This window comes from Ambystoma mexicanum, chromosome 2q (assembly GCF_040938575.1).
Source record: "Ambystoma mexicanum isolate Mex_15411 chromosome 2q, UKY_AmexF1_1, whole genome shotgun sequence".
NCBI classification, from domain to species: domain Eukaryota; kingdom Metazoa; phylum Chordata; class Amphibia; order Caudata; family Ambystomatidae; genus Ambystoma; species Ambystoma mexicanum.
This window is the reverse complement of record NC_090924.1, coordinates 530,076,304-530,090,498: the sequence shown is the minus strand read 5'-3', so window position 1 is coordinate 530,090,498 and position 14,195 is coordinate 530,076,304.

The window sequence follows — 14,195 nt, the reverse complement described above, 5'->3', positions numbered from 1 at the left end:
GGACGTACTTTCTCCAGGTGAATGCTCGAAGTCCTGAGGTGCTGAAGATGCCCCCCACAACCCTCCAATTTGTGTAAGCCATGCTTCTTTGTGGTGATTGTTGTTTCCTTACAATTAAATAAGGACGCCCATCCCAAAACTTTCAAACTTTCTAGCATTCAGGATATCTTTAACAGGATGCAGTTCATCTCATTTTGCTTGACTGAAAAGTGCCAGATTTTTAATGAGTTGGACAGCACTTCCTGCCAAAATGAATTGTGGTTTGACCCCTAGCTGCTACCATTTTCTTTTTTAGCCCAATATTGCAAAGCTTTACAAGAGTGTTGCAAGCAGTTGCACTATGGTCTTGTCTTGGATGACCAACTCTATGGACCACTCTATGCATACCTCCATTCGGTTTTGGTTACCGCAGAGACTCCTGAATAACTTTCAAAGTAGGTTCTGAAGATCTCAATCCTCTGCACCATATTTCATGTGTTGAATGCCGATATTTTCTCTGTGTGTTTGTTTTCTTTTTAATTGAGATCTTTGCATTCTTCACACAGGTATTGCCGAAGGATTGGGAAGCAGAGCGCGCTCATTCATCATGTCCACCTGGAATGAGTCAACTCTATTACCCAGTGCTTTTATTGTTTTTGTTCTCATTAATTGCCTGGTTCAGATTAGATTTGAGTGGGTATATCAAACGGGATTGGCAGATTACAGCACAGACCATTTGGTGGCAGGAGAATTTTGTCCGTTTTTTTTTTTTCTGTGTTTGCCCCATTTGTGTGGTGTGAGTTTAGGGAAATATTCAGGGTGTTTTGGGTGGTCTCCCCTCGCATATATATGCAGCTAAAGCTACATGTCAAAAGAAATTAGACCAATTCTCCTACAACCAGGTAGATTCGATGTAATCACCCTAAACCTATCAACTGAACGATTAACTTAATATTCAACTCTATGTGCATCTGCAAAAACCTGCTGTTGGAGCATATCCTTTGGTCCGCTAGCTCCTTCAGGGCTATATATCATCACAGCGCCATGTTTGCGCCTCAATGCAATATGTGAGAATGTGATGTTTGCAGCACGTACCAATAGTGAGCAATGTTCACTTTATGTGAAGTCAAAGTTGCGTTCCTGCTTACCTTTTGCTCAAAGTAGTAAGCACAGCAAGTGTGGTTGGAGCTGCCTTAAAGTTGTTGCTCTACCTGCACCCCCAGGTATTGCCCCCAACTCGCTAGAAAAATGGAAGTCCCCTACGCAGGTGTTCAGGAGGGGGCAAGGTGGCCTTGCTGTGGCTATGCGCTGAAGGCCCCGGCGGCCACGTCCATATTTTAGTACACACAGCACAACATATTTCGTACTTGTGCAAGATCCCGTTACTACTTTCTCCCCACTCCTATCCTCCCCCTCTAGCTCCCCTGCCCTCCATAAAGGCATCCGATACTGCCCGGTTAGCTTCACCAAGCAGAGTACGAACCACCAGCGGAGACCGGATACCTCACCTCACAGTACTTTCTTAAAACAGCCTCATTAACATTGATTGATATTTTATTTCTATCGCGCTCGTACACAAGTGTTTCAGAACGCAACAAGGCAAGGGATGGGGAACAGGGGAGAACAAAACAACGATCTTACTAGGCCCAGTGACATTGAGAACGTGCAAGTGCTTGGGAGAGGGGGAGGGGCAAAGTGCATGGAAGGGGGAGAAGTGGAAAGTGCGGAGAAAAGGAGAAACATATAAATAATAAAGGCAACAAACGGTGGTATAGCAGCCAGCAAGTAGCAAGGGGTGGGTATAAGGCAGCAGACAGGGTAGGTCTGATAAGTGCAGGAAGAAAAAGGGGGGGCTGTATGGGTTCAGATACAGACTCAAGTGCAAGGGGTAGCCCAGAGGCAGTGTGGAGGGTGGCAGGATGAGCAGGTAGCTGGACCCGGAGGACAGAGGGTGGCCAGGTGCACAGTGCCAAGAGAGAACAGTTGAGCCCCCTTCGCCCCCATTTCCTCCTCAAACATCACACATTCTCTCAAACCTGCAACATTTCTAATATTGAATATGTCTCATTAGCTGATACATCACCCAGATCGAGGTCCTGGGCTCCCTCTGATCAACACCCCCCGAGGATCGAGCCTCTTTAGAACCTTTGTAGCCCCTTTTTTATTGTAACCGCTCCAGGTCCGGACGTCAATACTTAGTGCAGCGTTTGTGTCACTGCTTGTCCTTTGGTCCAATGCCTCTCCCCGGGGTACTCCAGTGCCTAACCTGCTCCTAGTATTTCCGAAGCATTCTCAAGATGGAATCACCCGGGGTTAACCCCCCAGGACTAACAAGCGGTGCTACACCATCCACTTCGAGCTTTATAAGGGGCACCACAGTCTCATCGGTCGGTGCATAAATGTTCCCAGGGTCATGCAGGCATCCATCCCTGGGGAGGCATTCATCCTCCTATATTTCCTGGAGCCTGGGATGCGTCTTCGTCTCAGACCTTTAATACGCCACTGTCTGTCATTGTCTCTCCTTCCATCTTGATCCTGCTCATTGTCCTGGTTGCCCAGAAGCTAAGCCATGCAGTTTTTGATGTTCCTCTCCATTCTCAGCCTCTCCTTTCGTCCCTCCAACTTGAATGAGCTAGAGAATGGGTAGCCCCATCTGTAGCGGACTCCTTGTTCTTTTAGCCACTTTGTGAGGGGCATACACATCTGTCTCGGGGCCCAGATTAATGACAAATCTTGGAAGGTCGCGACTCTCGCTGCGTCAAGGGTGACAGGGCCACTATGTTTATCTTTTTCCAAGATCCTGGCTTTATCGCTATAGCTGTGAAACCGGACTAGAACGGTTTTCGGGCCTCCAGTAGCTCCTCCTGCTCTGTATATTCTTTACATTTTTGGTTCATCAATGGAGTCGTCTTCAAATAAATGCTTCATGGTTTCATGAAGCGTTCTTTTCAGGTCCTGGTGGCACTCCCCTTCTCTTTCCGGGATGCCAAAAAGTCTCTGGTTGTTCCGTCGTTCACGATTCTCCAAATCGTCCATCGTTAGTCGGAATTCCTCTTCCCATGTCTCTTTTGGTTATTCTCTGATCCATCTGTGTCTCAAGAGTACACAATGAGGTCTGATTGTTTTCGACTCCTTCGAGTCTCTCCTCCATCTTTTTGATCCTCTGGGTGATTCTTTCGACCTTCCCACCAGTGTCCGCCCTGATGTTCTCGATTTCTTCTAGTAAGGCTGTCTTGGCTGCTGTGGCATTGGTCCCCGAGGCTGCCATGGTGGATTTGAGGGTTCTCTGGATCGGAGTGGAGTGTACCTGTATTTCGCCAATTTCAGTTTTATTTCCATGCTCTCCAATGCCGGGGCCTGTGAGTCTCCCCCTGCTCGAACCTTGTGACTCTTATCCCTCCCGGCTTTCTCTTCTCTTTGGGGTCTTTCCCTTCCGGGGGCACCATTAAGAGTGACACAGACAGTTCTCTTTTCTTGGAGCGCAACTCAGAGTAATCTATTTTCCTCTGGCCCAAGTGTCGGAGGAGGGCACACGCCCCAGGACTTGGTTCATTGCAAGGGGACCATGCTTGAAGGTGAGGGTCTTATGGTTGCAGATAATGATCTTCCTCTAGCAAGGAGGGCAGTTGTGGATTGTGAATTCTTTCTGCACTTCCTGGACTGTGGTTATGGTTGCCTCAATTGGACCCTGCGTAGGGTCTTGAAGGAGGGCACACGCCCGAAGACTGGGGGCCCAACCCTCTGCCACTTCTTTTGTGTGTGGGGTTAGGTACCGCACAGGTGTGTCCATGCACTAGTCGGAGCCGATGAGAGAGCTTATGACAGGAGACGGGTTATGATGTGCGGGCTAGGATCTTTAATGTCTCAACAGCCCCCCCACCCCCCCCAAGTGGAGGCATACCCCCCCATGTGGCGCCTTCCACCTCAGAAGTCAGTTACCGTTTGTATTTTAGAGTCATACAGTCTCGAGATGTTTACCTCTGGGTCTCGGCTCCCTTCCCTCGATCGTCTGTGCCACAGAGGTTCTGGCCCACTCACTCAGAGGTTGTTGGGTGTGTGGTCACCTTCTTGCTTTTGGGGCTTAACTAGCCCGTGGGATAATACCTGTCTCCTCTCACGCCTTTGGGGGCTTCACCTTGTGCAACCCTCTGGATAAGGGAGAGGTCCCCCAGCAAAGGTCCTGCTGGGGTTAATGATGTCCTCCAATCTCCCGAGCGAGCGGGTTGTGGGGAGGGAGGTCTGCTGCCTGAGCACTTGTGTTAAGGCAGGTCACAGTCGATACTTCATGGGTAGATGCTGCTGGTGTCCATTGGGGGAAGGGGGTCGTGCCTACCAGTGCTCTAGCTGTGGCCTTCTAAGACCACTTCTACGGCTGTCGTGGGACATTTTGCCAGTATTCCCAATCAGTCTTGGGGTCACAAGTGCGGGGTACAGTCGCAGTGGTACCCGGTATCATGGGCGTACGGGACATTACCGCACTCCTGGGGGTCAGCACATTGTGTTCATATAGACACGTGTGGCAGTCTGTGCTCAGCCACCTCTCCGTGCCCCCCCCAGCTCAGCTAAGGCACTTCTGTGTCCTATGGCCGTCCACATGCACCGCCTCGAACGGGGCCTCCTTCTCACGGGCCGAGCGGTATGTCGAGAGGGCCGAGCGGGTGAGTGCAGGTGCGCAGTCCGTATCCCTCAAGCCCAGGTCTGTTGCTGGGGCAGCAGGAGGCAGATCCGCAGCCACCGCCTCTTTGGGCCGCACCTCCCTGCACTTCTCCGTGGGGGTCAACAGTTGGGGTAGATGGCTCAGGGGCTGCAAACTTCCACAACCCAGTGTCTGGGTGGAAGGGGGGAGTCCGCACTGTTGATTCTCTCCGGCAACTGTCTCCTGCTCTGCCACTCCTTAGGGTCCGGTTGCTGCTGATGCCGTTCCACCTCTTCTCGTGGCGCAGAGGCCACTCTTACTTTTACTTTCAACTCAACGGGCTGCCTCTTCAACGTTCCTCAGTGAATTGATCTCAAATTGGCGCGATTCACTCAATTTTGTTGCACACTTTGTGGAGGGGTGGGGGGGTTATCGCCCCCTTAGGCTCTGATTTGTTTTTTTTTTTTTTTTCAGGGGTGGGGGCTTAAGCTACTTTAGGACCAGTGGGGGAGGAGCCCACACAGAGGCTGACTGCATCCACGTGCCCCCTGGTGGCCGCTCCAAATCACCTTTTTCAATGCCTTTAAAACAACAAATGAGTGTGCACCATCAATCACCGCTTAAGCCTCTACTTTCTCAATTAGCTAGCTCTACCTTTTTGGATTGGTACCAATCACTTCACTAGGTTTCATCGATATTGCTCCCCAACTTCATCAATTTCTTCAACTTTTTTTTTTAAAGCGCTCTGATATTTTTACTCAAACATACAGACTAGTCGACTTTACACATTAATAAACCCAGTGATCACCTTTTTCTCTCTCGCCATTACTTATGTACCCTATGCAGGGTTTAAGACGTCGCCTTACTTTAACCTGTTCACGCGTTATATTTTTCTGCTCTACTCCATTGGAGTTTGAGGCGTCGTCTTCTGAACTCCCTTGAGTTAGGACTCTAGGTGCTATTCTTCACTTCACACACGATTTCCCGTTACTCAAACTATCACAATCCCATCCCCTTAATTTGCCATTCCCCTTAGTCTACTCGCCATTAGTTTGTTAATCGACTCGAGGCCTTCGGTATCGTCTACTCCTCCAATCCGACCACTTCGCCTTACGTCCGCAGAGTGCCTGTGGAAACCGGGCAGGGATTTCATCAATGTGGGACCTGCCCACCGCCTCGGTTCTTCTTGCAAGTTTATTTCTATCGGCCGCTCTCCACAGGAAACCCTGCGATCTACCGGCTAATGGCAGAGGATGCACGATCGTCCGAAACTCTAGAGACAAACTAGTTTGGTTCTTGAACCATCCGCACTGCTACCACGTGAGCGTAGGGCCCCTTGGGTATCGTGCATGCAATGGATGGGGTTGCAGAATATCTGACACCAAATAATCTAACTAACTCAGGAAGATGGCAAAGATTGCTGTTTATTAACCATTATCTAAAACGGGGAGATACAACAGACATAAACATATGTTTGCTCGAGTCTCTCAAAGAAAATCTCATAAACATTCTTTTAAAGGGAAATACGTGAGACGTGATGTCGTATTACGTGGCAAATGAGAAAAACCTACAAGGGATTGTGATGCGTTCAAGGGGAACAACTAAGTATACTTTCTATAAGTGGTGGGATTGTGATTGGTTATCTATCAGGTGGACAACTTATGCCTACCTCTAAAACATTGTCATCTTCAACACTATTAAGTACACGGTATATCATTGGTTCTCAAACTAAAAGGCCCTTCGTTATATAACCCTCTACAATTGGTTGACACACTCTTGCCATTCTGGAACATTCAGCTCGCTTAGCAGCATGCAAGCTCAGACCCAGGTGCCAGGAGGTAGACTTGACTGTACCTCCCCACCCAATTAGCCGAACATCTCATCACTCATGCCTTCTGCCATGAAGATTGTCTTTGAACTTGGCCTTGCAGAGTATTATTGTCTCTGTGAATGGAAGGGAGTGCAAGCACACACTATAGTTATTCTATAACGCCATGCTCCAATCTCTTTCCATCTTTGGCTCACGTGACGAGTGACCACGATTTGGTCAATTTTGCAGCATTTAAATGTCTTAAACGAATAAAACTTGGCACGCATGGTGTTCTTTCTTTGCACCTTAACAAGGGATGATTCAGCATCTCGCGATCACCGCCTTCAAGAATAGATAACTGGCCTTTGCCATCAGGCCAGACAGCCCTTCCAGACTCTTCCACAATCTCAGCTAATTGGTGCTGAGACACAGCTCGGCTTTTCTCTCCATGGGTCCTGGCTTACTAAAATTCATGACACCGATGTCCAGCTTCTATACCATGGCGGCTCTGCCTGCAATCTATTCACTACATATAGCCAGCTTCTAAGATTACTGAATTTACTTGCGTTACAGCATCTGTACAGTTATTGAACGGCATGCATTTTATGCAGTGCTTCTCACACGTGCAATCTTCTTTTTGCATATGAAGGTTTTTACTTGATTCTTAACTTCATCAGTTTCCATAGGATCCATATATTCTCTTCTTCAGCAAGTATTCTCAGGGCATCGCGCTCATCTTCTGTGACGTCACAGCTGCGCTTTCTGTCTTTTCATATTCCTTCGGAAGTTCCTCCCTCAGATTATCATCTCTTCGGGGATACATTTGATAGGGTTTTCTTTGTGGATACCTTCTTTCGATTATACGCAGTGGAATTGGCAAAACGGTTGGGTTTAAGCATGACACAATCTCAGACTTTCAACATATAGACGGTAGGGGGGGGGCTGGATTTCCTGCAGAGGCATATAACTGCTCCTCTACAAGAGTCTCCTGGCATCCTCTGTGATTGATTGCCCCTTTTTCCTCACATGCGGGGTAGAACATGTTCTTATCTGGCTTTAACCCACAACAGTCGCTTGCCTATGAACTTTGTCCTATTTATTCTTATTGGGAACATCTACACACTTTAAAGCACCTTCTTAAGTAACTAGCAGGGATACTTACCTGAACTTTAACATTTTGGTATGTTCCATTTGCGTCCCTGGAGTTGTACTGCAAAGAATAGAATGTTAGAATTTACCTCTGGATTTATTACAGATTTTAATGTAATCGCTGCACTTCTCCCTATTGAAATGTATTTGGTCAGCATGTTTAACTTTTGGTACATTGTTTGCTCCCATTTCTAGGAGTGTATTGAGACCATGTAGGATTATTAATAGACGACTTAACTATACACGAAGTTTCGGTGGCACTGTGGGGCATAGTTTAGAAGTGTAAGCACCTTCTCTGTACTGCACCGAGTATATGGTCTACCTGTGTGTTAGCGATTCTGTTGTATTGTCTACTAGAGGGCGTGGCGATTATAATGATTGTACATGCATATGCATTTTGGGTCCTGAAGATGACTGAAGTTTTATTGATGTCTAGGCTTCCCTTTTTCTCCCTTACTTATGTGTATTGAGTTTACCACTAGGTGAAGGTCATCTAGCTTAGGAGTGGGAAGTGTCTGCCTTTTACTCTGATATGTACTGTTGTAGTGCATTGAAACTCGAGTCTTTTGTGTGTTTTTATGTGTACATTTGTATAGTATATGTTTTCAATATATCTATGTAGTGTCCTTTTGTGTCATCTATTGACACGAACTGTACCTGTCCACCAGCCTTCCTTCCGCCCTTGAGTGAAGCCATTCTACTCTGCTAGATCTATCCATAAAGAGTTTGTTCCGTCTTTTGGATGGAACTCTTTCTTTTGCGTTGGATAGATGTTTTCACACCCTTTACCAGTGGGCTATGGAAAAATCACCTTAACCGTATGTAGGTCTGTGTTTTGCAGTTGGCATGTAGACATGCTGGTGTATGTTTCTGCCTGTTTGTGTCACATGTGGGTATTTGCATATAAGTGTGGCTGTGCTGTATTTGTCTATTTACCTTTTTTTTCATATGGAGCACATCGCAATTCAAACTGTTCCTCAATGCCCAATTTGTCATGGTCACAATTACCTAACCCAGCATCTGTAACCACTGAGCTCAGTAAGGTAAGCCTGTGACCTGCAGGTCACATTGATCTGTGCAGTGGACACCATTAAAAAAGGTGAAGCATCTTATCAACTGCCCTCGACACTATTGGAATTTGGAAACCATATGGCAGAGTGACGAATATTTGTAGAATTGTACATTTAGTTTTATTGTGCATTTAACGGTAGAGTTGTCAAACTGCAACTCCTTAACTTCCACTTAGAATATCCTTTTGCATTTAACATCTATGCGTGTGTATGACCATGACCATGAGCCTTATGCCATTGCATACCTGTTTCCTAGATTCTGCAGTGCAGCAACAGTCTGATTGGAGATGCCAAATATGCAGCTTTACCCATACTGTTGAATCTTGAGTCTTCATTTAAATGTAAATGTCAATCGAGCTCAGCTGGTAAGGTGGTGTGCCCATGTACAGTCCTTTGGGGACATGTCAGCCTTGGCTCCCATGACAATCGCCTGCTAACCCGAAATCAGTTGTCCTGTTCTTTCTGTACCTGACCAGATGTGCAGGTCTTTGTGCTGCTGCACCTTTGGCAATGGTGACTCTTCAGTCGTAGCCCCTCCCATTTCCCAATGCCCTTAGAAATCCTGCTATTTATCCACATTTTGTTCCATGTCTTATTGCCTAGAAGCCTTCACACCGACATGCTTCACCCATCCAAACCTTACACAATGAGGTGAAATAACCTCCATCCCACTCTACAGTTGTAATGGTGACTGACATGATGACATACTTCTCACCCTCTGAGATTAACCTCCTTCAAATCTGCTCTTGCTATCCTTTCTTCAAAGTGAACCTCCTGCAGTTATCCACTGTGTAATGACATCTAATTAATATTAAGCTTACTTAAAGTAGATCTTTTATTATGAGGGCCATCCAACCCAGCGATCTCGGAAAAGAAACGTGCTGTTCTAACAAATATTGTTTTATTAAAAATAATAAAATGGTCAAAAATCAGGCGTCCCCAACTCAGAATGTTGGGGTAAGTCACCTCCATACACCACAATTGAATTCAGACTACAATGAAAAGCAAGCGAACGCTGCAGCCTGCCTAGTTGTGTCTCACTAATATTTACATCTAATTATCATGATACTTTGCAGATTCACACATTGGCCTTCTGTTGGGCCCCTGTCGCCGGGGCGCCCTCACAGGATTTAGAAGCCCGCTCAGACTTTTTCTTCGCCTTCTCACCTGCTGTGCCCTTCTCCAGCCAGGCGGCTAGGCGGGAACGACTATCTTGTTTGGTCCGTTCCGAAAGGTTCTTGCAGAACGCACAGTCCTTCTCCACGTGCGTCTTGTCCTCATGAAGGCAGTAGAGACATCGCGAATGCTCGTCCTCCTTGAAAACATTTTGTAATCTGCATCCAGGGCAGCACCTGAACAGCTTGGATCCGGGCGTCGAGCTTCCCTTGTCCTGGGTCATGTCCGTTGAGGTAGGCCGCAGATCTTCCGGAATCCTCCAAGAAGCGTAAACTCAACGAAAACTTCACCTTTGAGGGGCGTAGAAGAATTCCGAAACGGGTCCCCGTTATCGGAAGTAGAAACGGTGGAGCTTGAGGCTCGATTAAACCGAAAAAATTAGAATATCTCCTGAAAAAGCACGAAAACGCAGCAAAAACTTGAGGGCTAAAGCACGAGGACTCCCAACACTTGAACGTGCGGTAAAAATCTGAGGATGGCTGCCAGAGGCGGGGCTTAGGGAGAGGGCAGGCATTGGCTGGGGGCAGTATGACCCAGAGATCAGTGATTGGTTACTACTAAGAAAGACAGATCAGAAACAAAACTGATACTGATTTTTTTCTTTACCGAGGATTCCCAGTCTGACGACGGGGAATATTCATGAGCATGTGAATCCATGCCAGACCCATGCTGGAGAACAACAGTTACAGGTAAGTAACTTGATATATATCTCTTTTGGAATCTGCTTAGATCACATGCTGTGCATAGGCCGACATCTAGTGGAAGCTGCTGAGTATTAGTTTGTTTTTCGAAACTCGGAAATGGGCGTCGACACAGGGTGTGCCAGTAATACTATCCCTAGTGTGACGTCCACTGTACCCATGATCCCCAACACGTGTAGGACCCTCAGATTGTTTTTTTCTGCCATACTTGTCGGAAGCATCCAGCGGAGTTCCCCTGGCTTTAGCCATAATTTTGCTAAATCTATATTTCCCAGTTTTCTTCATTACCCACGTCGAGTCATCGGAATCCGAAGCTCCACGCCTGACTGGAGAAGAAAACGACCGTCGAGCTACACGACGGACTTTGGGCCTCGGAAGGCCTCTGGCCTCGGCCCTGTACAAGTAGGGCGAGTGGGGGGGGGGTGGTACATACTCTTCACTCACATATTTTCATATATATATTCCTACACACTAGCCCGCTGCCACAGGGTGCGTATGGAGGGTACCCCTTTCCAATTTTGCCCCAAGTGCAACCGCAAGTACCCTTGGGTTGACAGACGCGCCACCTGTAACCTCTGCTTGCCGAGGGACCACCCCGTGTAGCCGGTACAAGGCTAAGACTCTAAAGGACCGTTCGATCAAAAGTTGGGCCCACCACGCCAGGCAACGAGAGGCCATGGAAGCGGAGGCCGCCTTCAGTGATGGCAGCAACGCCGTACTTTCGGACGGCGAGGGCAACCTGGCGTCGAAAGACAACCAAGCGCAAGTCCCCGACCTTGGAAGGTTGTCCGGCAGGGCAGCTATGGGGAAAACACCCGGCGACACGAGCGCTACCCACACCACTTTCACTAAACACTCAAGTCCAACCGAGACTCGACGCGCACGTCGAGTTCTCGGAAAGAGGCACACAGAGAACGGTCCACCGAATCGGTGTCCTCTGGGCGTTCTTGATCAAGATCGCTGCATGACACCAGGCAACCATCCACTGTTGCCAAGAGTGCCTCACTTACTAAAGTAATGGAGGTTCGATTGTCCGAAGCCGACCTCCATCCCCAGGCCGCACTCCAGGAGTCAGTGTCAGCAGACCGTTCGACGCCTGCGCCCGTGTCCCAACATACTTAATCTACGAAAAGGGACACTACCCCCGAATCTCAACGCCAGACCTTGAAAAGCTCAGAAAAGGTGAAAACCCCAGGGAAGCACTCTTCCACTCACTGGGAGGGGGGAAAACAGCAGAAGAAGCCTTCTCAGCCTTCTTCTACACCACAGATACCTAGAAACAGTTCCAAGTCCTCTGTTAAACATACTAATACCCCTGCACAAGCCCATAGGTCCAGTCAGGATATTGCAGGGAAACTCCCACAAGAGAGGGTAATTCCCAGCTCAAAGCAATGGTCCAGTGAGGACATAGTTATGTCCAGAATGTCATCCCTAGCAGACTTCTATGCCAAGAATCCAGAGCACTTCCTCTCTTATACCCCGGACGGGGCTACTCCCTCAGGGTCTAGGGACCTGCAACCCCCCCTGGTAAGAAACCTCGAGTTGAGGCACCAACGCAAAGTCAGTCTTCTGACCTTTCCTATGTACAGCCATACACTCAGTATAATGAGGATCCACTACAGGATGAGGATCCAGAATTGGCAACATTGGCGACCAAACTGGGGTGGACTACTATGGGGAATGACTAGGACCAAGAGGAGGACGAGGATAACCCAGAAGTCTACAGAGTAGACTCCCCAGTAGACCAGGAACCTCTGGTTACCAACTCTCCAGTCGACAACCAACCTCTCCTAAATGAGGTTTTATCCAGAGCGGCAGAACACTTCCGCATAGATACTCAGGGAGCTCAGGAGGAAAGGGACTTAGCTGAGGAACTATGGGGAGAAAAGAGACCCATTGCCCAGGCCATCCCTATTCTCAAATCTATACAAAGGAGGATTGATCCTTCCCTTCTCAATCCCAACCTCACCAGGGCAGTAAACCCCAGGATCGAGAAGTTGTTCAGCGCAGCCCAGTCAGACCCGCTGTATATAAGGGGGCAACTGAAACCGGACTCCCTGGTAGTCACTAATACCCGAAAGAGGGCAGGAACGTCCCTATCATCGTCTGAGGCTCCCCCTGACAAGGAGAGCAAAAAGATCTACGGGTTGGGAAGGAAGGTAGCCTCCACATCCGCCTACCAGGCAAGGATTGCCAACTCCAGCACTCTGCTGGCTAGTTACAACTGCCACCAGTGGGAACAAGTGGCTGCACTCATCGACTCCACACAGGAACTGTTAAAGAGCCAGTTGGCATAGGTTGCGTCGGAGGGGAGGGCTGTGTCCGGTTGCATCCTTAAAGCAACCTTTGATGCCGCGGATAACGCCAGCAGGCTAATAGCAGAGCGCACTGTTATTAAAAGGCATGCTTGGTTAAGGCAGTCGGGGTTTTAAACCCGAGACACAAGAATCCCTAATAGACAAGCCAGTGGAGCCTGATCTACTGTTTGGCAAGGTGGTAGAGGACGCATTACAAAATGCCAAAGATGAGTATGAGACTCTAAAATCCCTGGGACAGTTGACCAACAAACCCCCCAATCAAAGAGGGAATGGCAATTTTTCGTCGCCCACGCAGCCAAAATTCTCAGAGGCTCCAACTATTCTCAGGGGCAGGGCACACCATGGGGTAACAACCAGCAGTCTACCCAGAGTTACAACAGGGTTAACAAAAGGGGTCGTGGTAAAGGTAGAGGCAGCCCCAGCAGAGGCAGCACGCCTCCCGCAAAGCAGTGACGCCAAGATCCGGATCCCTTCCCACGCATCTCCAGTAGGGGGACGCATTACCACCTTCACCCAAGCCTGGGAAGGGATCACATCAGACAGATGGGTGCTGTCCACAGTGTCCGCAGGATACTGCTTAGAACTGCTTGAGCATCCCTGAAACCACCCCCTGCAACAAAAGGTACATTCCTTAGACCACCAGAAGATCCTCCTCGAGGAGATCGTCAATCTTCTAGAAAAGGACGCGATCGAACTCTTCCCGGTAAACGGGGATATTTATTCAACTTACTTCCTTGTGCCAAAAAAAAATCTAACAATGCGCCCAGTCTTAGACTTGCGCCCTGCAAACAAGTATGTCAAGCCACAAAAATTTTGCATGACTACTCTAAGAGGGTAATACCCCTCCTAGAAAAAAAAGAAAAAAAAAGGGGGATTACACGACAACACTGGACATGAAAGATGCCTATTTTCAGATTTCCATGTTCCCAGCGCACAGAAGATTCTTGCGCTTCAAGTTGGACAGTCAGCACTACCAGTTCAAGGTGCTGCCCTTCGGTATAGCCTCGGCTCCAAGGGTATTCACCAAGGTTCTGATGGTGGTGGCGGCACACCTACACAGGGATGCAATCCCAGTGTACCCTTACCTGGACGACTGGCTCATCACGGGGGAGACCCCAGCAATTTGGAGTTAAAACATTCAAAGAACGATCGACCTCCTCTTTGAATTGGGTTTCTCCATAAACGAGAAAAAATCAAGCCTGGTGCCAAGCACCTCCAAACAGTTCCTAGGAGCTGTACTAAACACTCAAGAGGGGTTGGCCTTTCCATCGGAGGAAGGAATTCGGAACATACTACTGCAGATTCCTCAATATCAGTCCGGTCGCCAGATAACAGTGCTCAAAGCGATGCGTTTCC